Raw genomic sequence first — 10757 nt, 5'->3', positions numbered from 1 at the left:
CTGACGCCAGCGATAATGAAAGAGCTGATTACCTCTACAATTCGTGCCGAGGTAGCTTCCCTCCGTACAGAATTCCTGGCCGAGCTCCGTACCTCCCTCTCGGTCCTCCAGGCCTCGATATCCACACAGACGCAGAAAATACAGCACGTGGAGACTTCATTGGCGGATATGGACGAGAGGTTGTCCACAGTAGAGACACTGTGTGCATCCACAGTGGAGACATTGTGTGAATCCTTAAGCGAAAACACTAACCTACGACTCAAAATTGATGACCTCGAAAACCGTTCACGCAGGCAGAACGTAAAAATAATTGGAATCCCTGAAGGAATCGAGGGGCAGAACTCTATTACATTCATGTCCGCCTTTTTCGTGGAGCTGTTCGGTGAAGAGGCCTTCGACAAGCCGGTAGTCCTAGACCGCGCACATCGCCTAATGGCACCCAAAACGCACCAGAAGGCCCCTCCTAGAGGCATGATGGTACGGTTCCATTATTCCCAGACGAAGGAGCTGGTCATGCGGCTCTCGCGTGAGCGGGGACGGCTAACATTCAGGGGCTCCACGGTACACATTTTCCCCGATCTTTCTGCGGATCTATCCAGACGCCGAGGGGCATACAAAGACATCAAGAACCTGCTCCGCGAGGCCAACATCAGATACGGCTTGCTTTACCCGGCTAAGCTGCGCCTGACATTCGGTGGGGAAGGCTACACATTTGACTCTCCAGAGCTGGCAGCCGATTTCTACAAGGAAAAAATCATGCCTACACTAAAAGACTAATAACGCTTGGATATGATACACATCAGTTTTTTCCCTCATACCTCCGGCCGAAGTGGATCTGAAGGATCATTCTGGCTGACCGGTAACGTTCTTCACGGTCCTAGCAACTAGCTAGACCGTTGTTATTATTATTATTAGTACTATTATTATTATGATTTATTTTACTTGCATCTGTCTACTATCAGGTGAGCCACTACTTTTCGTATTTTTTTTTTTTTTCGTACTGGGATTACCTAGGAGGTAATGGAACACTATCCAAAAAACAATCCGTTATTATTCATATTATATACCATACTGTTGACGATAAATCCTGCTTACACTAAAGGACTAACAACATTTGGATATGATACACACCAGTGGACTCAGGGTTTTTTCCCCTTACACCCCCGGCTGAAGTGGATTTGAACATTTTGGCTGACTGATAACGATCCTCACGGTCCTAGCAACTAGCTAGACCGTTATTATTATTATTACTACTATTATCATTATGATTTCTTATTCGCATTCATCTACTATCAGGGGGGCCACCACTTTTCGTAATTTTTTGCATTGAGATTATCTGGGAGGTAATGGAAGACTATATAATCTGTTATTGCTCCTATTTATAATTACATAATGTTGAAGAAATTGATGTGGGTAACAACACGGTATGATTGTCGCTATGCAATTGCTGTGTACATCGGCCAACCTGCTCGTTATAACCGGCCGACTAGTCTTAGTTTACTAAAGCTCATTTGTTACTACTATTTTTATTACGTAGAATACAAGCCGAATGTGAACCTGCCGGTGAATGTCGCCTATTTTTTTTTTATTATTTTTGTATTTCTTTTTCTTCCGGGTCACTGCCGGGTTTGTTCGATTACGTCACTTACTATAGACTGTTGGCTAACTCGGTTCACTGTGAATTCATTGTTACTATTATTATTACTTGCTAAAGCCAACTTATTATTATTATTCTTTCGTTAAATACAAGCTGACTGTCATCCCGCTGGCGATTAACATGTATATTCATCTTCATCCGGGTCACTGGTGGCTGACTTGATGACGTCACTTACCACAGCTAGCCGCCTGGCTATTGCTAAACTTTCAGTCTCAGTCTACGTTGGGTACAAGCTGACTGTTTACTCGCCCATATCCCACACTGGTGATATCGTATTATTTAGTATCATTACATTATATGAGCCGAATTGGCTGCAGGCTTGCGATTTATCTTTGTCATACTTATTCAAGTTAACCATAGCAACATACGTGGTGTGTGAGTGCGTGTGGGTATGTGTGTGTCAGGGCGGTGATCAATTGGCCCCCGCCCCTGTGTGTGTGTGTGTGTGTGTGTGTGGGTGTGTGTGTTAGTTATATGGAAAAGGCAGGTTTGGTGCCACTATGCACCTTTATAAAACAACATACCCCATGGCCCAAACATTTGGTGTAGAACTCTAACCAAAGAGAGATATCTTACATTCTACTGGTCTAAATAGGCAGTACCTGTCTCTTGAGGGGGTGGACTACAATGAGATTCCAAACAGGGGTTTAGGTGTATACATTGTTAGAAACCTGCCTTATCCAACCAAGCTAGTTACATAATTATATATGGCCACGTGTCGAGCAATTATTTATTTATTCATTATTTTTTCTTTCTTCCCTTTTTTTCTTTTCTTTTTTGGTTCTTGCCATGTGTAATTAAGAATTACAGTTCTCACAGGGTGCTCGTTTAGAGCACAGGGTGCACAAGGTTAGCTGTAATGCTAGGCACAGTCAGTGTTACTATGGCTGTGAGTAGTCACGCCCCACGGGGACGTGAGAGGGCGTTTTATGTTTGTTTGTTTTTCATTGCTAATATTAACAGTGAATATCTTTGTCTATTTTTGTTTATTGTTTTTTGTTTCTATTCTTATGACTTTTTTTCATCTTTAATTATAAGCACCCTGGACCACCACTTTGCCATCTCAAATGTCATGAATATTTGTTCACTTTCTTATGCCAGTGTTTAATCCTAATAGGGGGTCAGGGGGCAATACTAACATAATTAGTTGGAATGTGAAGGGTGTAAATAACCCCTTGAAACGTACTAGGATCCTTACTCACTTACAGCAGCTTGGGGTTGGCATCGCTTTTCTGCAAGAAACTCACCTTCGGCGAGTAGATCACCGTCGAATACACAGAGCTTGGGTAGGTCAAGTGTTCCACTCTGGTTTTCAGAGCAAAGCCAGAGGAACAGCCATTCTGATCAACAAAAACACACCATTTACTCCATCTGATGTGATCTCTGACCCTAATGGCAGATTCATTATAGTTTCAGGAATTCTCTATTCCACAAAGGTAGTCCTAGTCAACGTATATGCTCCAAATTTTGGTGACACGCATTTCATCAATAAACTTATCTCTTCACTCCCCGACCTGAACTCTAACCAACTGATTATGGGAGGTGACTTTAATTGTGCTCTTAACCCAGCCTTAGATCGATCATCATCTAATCCAGCTCCACAATCTCAGACTGCTAGAGCCATAGTGTCCTTCCTGAAGCAATACGGTATTTCAGATGTCTGGCGCTTCCTTCATCCCACCGCCAAACAGTACTCTTTCTTTTCACCAGTTCATCATACATATTCTCGAATTGATTATTTGTTTATTGACAACACATTTCTATCTCAAGTGCGTTCCTGCTCTTACGATAGCATTGTTATTTCAGACCATGCAGCAATAATCTTAGAGCTAGCCTTCCCGGACAAATGTCCATCATTCAGGCCGTGGAAACTTAATCCACTATTGCTATCTGAAGACTCATTTTCATCGTTCCTGTCCACTAAGATCAAATTTTTTATTGAGGTAAATTCTACCCCTGGCATGCCTATGTCCATCATTTGGGAAGCTCTTAAAGCTTTTCTCCGTGGAGAAATTATTTCTAATTGTGCTCGACGTAATAAACTGCACAACAGCAGACGCACTGAACTTTCAGACCAAATTATTAAATTGGATTATTCATACGCAGTCTCTCCGACACCTGCACTTTATAATGAAAGAGTGACCCTACAGACGGAATTTAACCTCCTTTCCACCAGTCATGCTGAGCAGCTTCTACTCAAATCACGGCAGTCCTTTTTTGAATTCGGTGATAAACCTAGTAAAGTGCTGTCACTACAGCTAAAACACCGCACCGCTCAGAACTTGATCACGCAAATTAACTCTGCCACTGGAGAGATCTATACGGACCCATTGGAAATAAATGGTCAATTCAAAACATTTTATTCTTCACTATATACCTCTGATTCCCCCAAAGACCCCTCTCTCATGAATAGTTTCTTCGCAAATTTGGATATACCAGTCATAGACAATGATTCAATGACTCTTTTGGAAGAGCCCATTAGCGCTGATGAAATCCAACAGGCTTTAACTATGATGCAGAGTGGGAAAAGCCCAGGCCCAGACGGGTTCCCAGTGGAATTTAAAAAAAAATATTCCACCCAGTTATGTCCCATTATGGCTTCAATGTTTGAGGAATCTTTTCAATCCTGCTCGCTTCCTCCGACTCTCTATCAAGCCTCAATATCCCTGCTTTTAAAAAAAGATAAGGACCCGAAAGACTGTGGCTCATATCGTCCTATTTCTCTCCTTAACAATGAAGCAAAGATCTTGGCAAAGGTACTCGCTCGACGACTGGAATCCGTTATACCAAGTATTATCCATCCAGACCAGTCTGGCTTTGTGAAGGATAGAATGGCTTTTTTCAACCTGCGGCGCCTTATGAATATAATTTACTCATCCACCGAGTCTCCCGTTGCAGAGGTCGTTGTTGCGCTAGACGCAGAGAAGGCCTTTGACCGGGTTGAATGGGACTATTTATTCTATACTCTGCAGAAATTCGGTTTCGGCGAGAAATTTGTGTCCTGGGTCAAACTTTTATACTCCTCTCCAGTGGCATCAGTTCGAACAAATGATGTGACTTCGGAATATTTCCCCCTACAACGCGGTACAAGACAGGGTTGCCCTCTCTCTCCGCTACTATTTGCACTAGCGATCGAGCCACTAGCTATTTCCTTTCGCAAGGACCGCCATGTCCAAGGCATCATCAGAAATGGACAGGAACAAAGAATCTCGCTATATGCGGACGATGTCCTGTTGTATATCGCGGATCCAGCGGCCACACTTCCACGTGTCCTTCACATACTACACGAGTTTGGTGTTTTTTCTGGCTATAAATTAAACTTAAACAAGAGTGAACTCTTCCCCATAAATTCCTTAGCTAGAAATATCCCCCCCTCTAGGTTCCCCTTCAAGCTTTCCCCAAGCAGCTTCCGTTACCTTGGCATAACGATAACACATAAACATTCTAATCTCATAGCGTCCAACTTCACCCCTCTACTGGAGCGCACCAAGCAGGATTTTATCAGATGGTCATCACTTCCTTTATCACTTGTTGGCAGAGTGAACACTGTGAAAATGAACACATTACCGACATTTCTGTACTTATTTCAAAATATTCCAACCTTTATTCCAAAGTCATTTTTTAAAGCCCTCGACAAGGCAATATCAGATTTTATTTGGAACAAACGCCCAGTCCGAATAAATAAAATGGCCCTCCAGAAGCCTAAATCACAGGGAGGCTTCGCACTACCCAATTTCTTGGTCTACTATTGGGCTGCAAATATTCACAGCATTCTCTACTGGAGTCACTCCCACTACGGACTCTGTCAGTGGGTACCGGCATGGGTGGACATGGAAAGGGCATCTTGTTCTAGAACATCTTTGCAATCCTTAGTCTGCTCCTCGCTCCCAGTCACAACCGCCCAGTATACCAACAACCTCTTAGTACAACACTCCCTCCGGATCTGGTCCCAGTTTAGAAAACACTTTGGTCTCCACGCCATGTCACAGTCGTCACCTGTCCACAAAAACTTCCTTTTCCCTCCCTCTATGGTGGATGAAACCTTCAGCAACTGGTTTAAGAAGGGCATTCTGAACATTTATGATTTGTACCAAGACAGTTCTTTCATGTCTTTCACACAACTGTCCCTAAAGTTTAACTTACCAAAAACAATTTTTTTCAGATATCTACAGATACGTGATTTTGTTAAGAGCAAATTTGACCAGTTCCCCCATACACCCCCAAAAACTTTGATCGATCGCATCTTGGAGGTGAAGGTTGTAATCAAAGGCTCAATATCTAAACTATATAACATCATATCCCTATCCCTACCCTCCTCAGTATTGGCTATAAGACAAAACTGGGAGTCCGATCTAAATCATCAATTTACAGACAAAGAATGGGAAAACGCTCTTGCCCGAATACACTCTTCTTCAATATGTGCCCGCCATTCACTGATACAGTTCAAGCTCCTCCACCGTCTATATTGGTCAAAGACTAGACTGGCGAAGATAAATCCTGGCATGGATCCCACATGCGACCGGTGTCACCAAGCCCCTGGCTCACTTATCCATATGTTCTGGCATTGTCCAGTACTGGCCCCTTTCTGGACTTCCATTTTTAAATCTTATTCAGACATATTTTTTATGAACATTGACCCATGCCCTCTTATTGCACTATTTGGCTTGACACCGGAAAACGCTACAATATCTATTGGGCAATCCAATGCCATGGCCTTTGCCTCACTCATTGCCAGACGTCTCATCCTATTCAACTGGAAGGCAGCCACTCCCCCTTCACACTTACACTGGATGAGGGATGTCATGTCTCTTATACATATAGAGAAAATCAGATTTACTACACAAGGCCACACGGATATCTTCCACAAAACATGGCAGCCCTTCCTATCCCATTTCAAAACCCATATGACTCCATCCAATCTTGGGACCCCATGACCCCCCTCCACCCCCTATCTACCTTCATGACACTGCTAGCCCACGCATGGCTAGGGAGATGGCATTGTGGTGGTCTGCTAAGGGTGTTAAATTTACTCTCCATTTTATTTGTTTTACCATCTGGAAATTACGCTACTAAAATGGAGAGTAACACTTATATTATATATTATTATTACGGTATGTATATATAAAAATATCTCTGTTTTATCTTTGTTTTATTTTAATTTGACTTTATTTTTCTTTTGCGTAGCTTTGTCTGCCACATCTGTACTTTTGTTTAATTATTTAAATGTCTATTTTTTATTTATATCTCTTTTTTTCTTTTTTTCTTTTTCATGTATGTTTGTCGTCGCCCTCACTGGGTGGGATGGGTGGGATTAGGGGATAGGAATGAGGAAGGAAATGGAAGTTGTATAATTTTGATAACTGAAATGTATAAATATGTACTAATTCTTCCAATAAAAAAATATAAATCAAAAAAAAAAAAAAAAAAAACACTCACCTAACACTCACTTTAGACACTTGATCACATTATATTTATCTATTTATTAAAGAGATTTGCACTACATTCATACCTCATTTGCATTTGCACCTTGCCTTAAAAAGTGTTTGTACCTCATTGTCTGCATTTGTACCTCATTGTCTGCATTTGTACCTCATTGTCTGCATTTGTACCTCATTGTCTGCATTTTTACTTCATTGTACTTAGATTGTACTTAGGTTGTACTTTAGTTTGTGTATTGTATTGTATAGTGTTATTCCTATTCTACTTACTTTTTTACTGTATGAAGCACATTCTCAGGGGCGCATACAGAACCAAGCATTTCACTGTAAAGTACATGTACGTTAAAAGTGACAAATAAACACAAACTTGAAACTTGAAAACTTGAACTGTTTTGTTTTGCTCACATTCATTTAGCTGGACAGTTATTGACGGTTTATGAGTTTGGATATGTCCTCCAGTGATGTCATTGGATGACATTGAATCCTTGTGTTAATTACAGCTCAATGCTCCCTATTGCAATGTCTGCTGTTTTTATTTTTAACAGCTCCACCATTTAATTTTGCTGCATTTAAACACGACACAAAGATTCAGTGTTGTGGAAGACTCCCTTTGTCTGTCCCAACAAGAGCTTGAATCTCACACCTAGAGAGACAATGTCCCCAAACTAGGGGTGTAAAGGTTCACGTATCTGTACCGAACCGTTTCAGTACTGGACCTAAGGTGTTTTGTGTACCGTTACACGCACCCCTACCCCAAACCCCGCTAAACCCAACCTGGCTCTGTCCACAAGAGAGCTGGAACCCTAAACCCAACCGACTCTGTCTACAGGAGAGATATGGAACCCTAAACCCAACCGGCTCTGTCCACAAGAGAGCTGGAACCCTAAACCCAACCGGCTCTGTCCACAAGAGAGCTGGAACCCTAAACCCAACCGGCTCTGTCCACAAGAGAGCTGGAACCCTAAACCCAACCGGCTCTGTCCACAAGAGAGCTGGAACCCTAACGTCTCGATCCACCTCAGTGTTCTCCCTGCTGGCCAGGATGAGATCACTCCTCTTATCTGAGCTCATTTAACCTTAAATGTACTTTGTATGTGTTCCACTATTAAACCCATATTGATCATGAAGATCCATCAAACCCATAATTGATGAGTCCATTGATGTCAATGGAGGACATATTCAAACAATAACTCTTCAAATAACTAAGTTAATGTGTGCAAAGCAGCTTAACATTTTGGGATGTATGTGAGATTATGTGCAAAATAAATCAGTGTTGTTTTTGATGAAGTGCCCCTTTAGGTAAAAACACTCAACTACAAGTAGCCTGCTTCAAAATTGTGCTTACAGTAAATGCAATACTTGAGTAAACATGCTTAGTTACTTTCCATCCTTAAAGTGGTTACAGGCTAAAAACCTATTTGGGGGTATGTGAGGGTCACATTTTACATTCATAATTGTCTTCTCTGCCTGGCTGCTACAAGGTGTGGCTCAATTTACCCCAGTCTCCCCTACTGTACACACAGAGTACTACTATGCTGGGTTCTCTCTGGGGTTATGCAGATGGGGGAAGTATGCATACTTAGGTACAATGGCATCAGGCCTCACTCTCCGGAGGTACTCAATGGGGTATTCCTTCATGTAAGGCTGCCACCCCGTTATTGGTACAGGCATGTACTGTATCTCTGTCCAGGTGGTGGGGGTGGGGTATAGAGGGGCTGGACTCTGGTTTGGTTCCCTCCACTCTGGTGGGAGCATCACCAGGTGAATGTGGCCCTGGAGGAGGGGAGACAGGAGCCTTGTACCTCGGAGGCAGGGCTGCTATGTAGTCAGGGCCCCCCCCCCTGTTTAGGGTCCCCATGTTGATGGGGCAGGGCTGGCAGTGCTACAGAGATTGGGACGAGGACCAGGGGAGATGTCAGCACTTTGCCATCCAATTTGAGAGGAGCTTCCTGTGTGCACAGATCAAGGCTAATAGGCTAAGTCAGATTGGGGTACGGCACATTGCACTGGTGGAGTGTTTGGGGACTAAATCAAATGAAGATACAGATGTGTTATATGACTCCATTTAGTGTCCTTGTCACAGACATAGAAATAAACAACTACTAGAGACTAGCGGAAAATTTCTGTCACCTTGCGTGTGACGTAAGCATCTTCTAGAGGATGTGGGTAGATCAAGAGATAAACAGTAGTACAGCTCTTCAGACTAGCAGAGGAGAGGATATTAGAAGAGAAGAACAGAGAAGAGAAGAGTCCCAGGCCGCTCCCAAGACAACAGGCTTCCACAGTTCAGACTGGACAAGACATCAGGCTTCCAGCTCCGTATCCATGTAGCTGCCTGGCCGCTGGACACAGAGATGAACCCAATCCTGCTGCTCTTCCTCCTGGTGTGGAGCAGAGGTAATGTTTTAATGACACTGTTGGATGTGTAAAAGCCTAAAAGGCAGGGTTAACTACTGTTTTAAAGGAACATGCCAACATTATAGGAAATGCTGCTTACTGTCTTTTCCAGGGTCAGACAAGAAGATAAGATACCAATGTCCTCTCTGTACATTCAGTAGAAAGCTATCCGGCTGCAAGGTAGCCTAGCTTGCACCAGAAAGTAGTTTTTGGCCCAACAGCTAGGCTACCTCAAATGGATCCGTTATTAACTCTATTCTATTTTCAATCTTTCAAAATGTTCTTATGTACCCCAGTTGCTATTGCATGTACATATTTGTGTTTTATTACACATATACGTATGTGTACATACGTACATACCAACTGTTTCACCTGTTTTATTGTCTGACTCTGAAGAAGACAATAAACACATTTCCCATAATGTTGACATATCCCTTTATTGATGCTGTAGGATGTGTAAAAGACAGGCAGAAAGGCAAGGAATGTAAAAGATGGGCTGTGATGCATTATAACATATCAAAAGCTGTGTGTGAGAGAGAGTGAGAGAGAGAGTGTGTGAGTGAGGGAGTAAGAGTGGACCTTGAGCATAGAGAGCATTTTGTGTGGACCTTGGCCAGAGCATACTCACTGCAGAACAGCATAGGCTTGTCATTTATGTGGGCTAAGAATTTGAAAACAAACTTTAAAAAAACATTTCTTTATAAATGTAGTCTCATACTGCCTTCTGTATAATGATCAGAAGAAGGGTTTGTTTGATAAGATACATTTCTACTGTAGTCGGCATGTTTCCACAAATGTACATGCTTGTGTGATTTTATGTGTGCCATTATTACTGTCAATGTAATGAGTGTGGAATATTTGTATAATGAGGCTATGGTTGTATGTGTATGTCACCGAATTTCCCCAAAGGGATTAATAAAGTTCATCCTTATCCTTATAGATACATAGATTCTGATTCTGATATAGATTAGAAGATTAAAATAGAGAGTCAGAAATACTGAAAATTCTATACGAGAAACATTTCCCTTTGTGGATTATTTATATGAAGCTTGGACACTGAGACATAACATTAATTCATTCATATAGCCTTGGCTGAGTGGCATAATGTGAAACATATATTTGAATAATTATCAGATGATTTTCAATTTTCAATATATGAAGGTGTGTGACATGGAGGTGAAAAGGAAGAGTTGCCAGGTAAGGGCGAGAGCTGTGGGGCCATTTTGCTTCATGGATCGCATGCATGATGTCTTTGATGATACAAT

The sequence above is a fragment of the Notolepis coatsorum genome, assembly GCF_963971535.1.
Source record: "Notolepis coatsorum genome assembly, chromosome: 1".
In the NCBI taxonomy this organism is placed as follows: Eukaryota; Metazoa; Chordata; class Actinopteri; order Aulopiformes; family Paralepididae; genus Notolepis; species Notolepis coatsorum.
The sequence above is the reverse complement of the archived record's forward strand: the minus strand, read 5'-3'. Positions refer to the sequence as shown.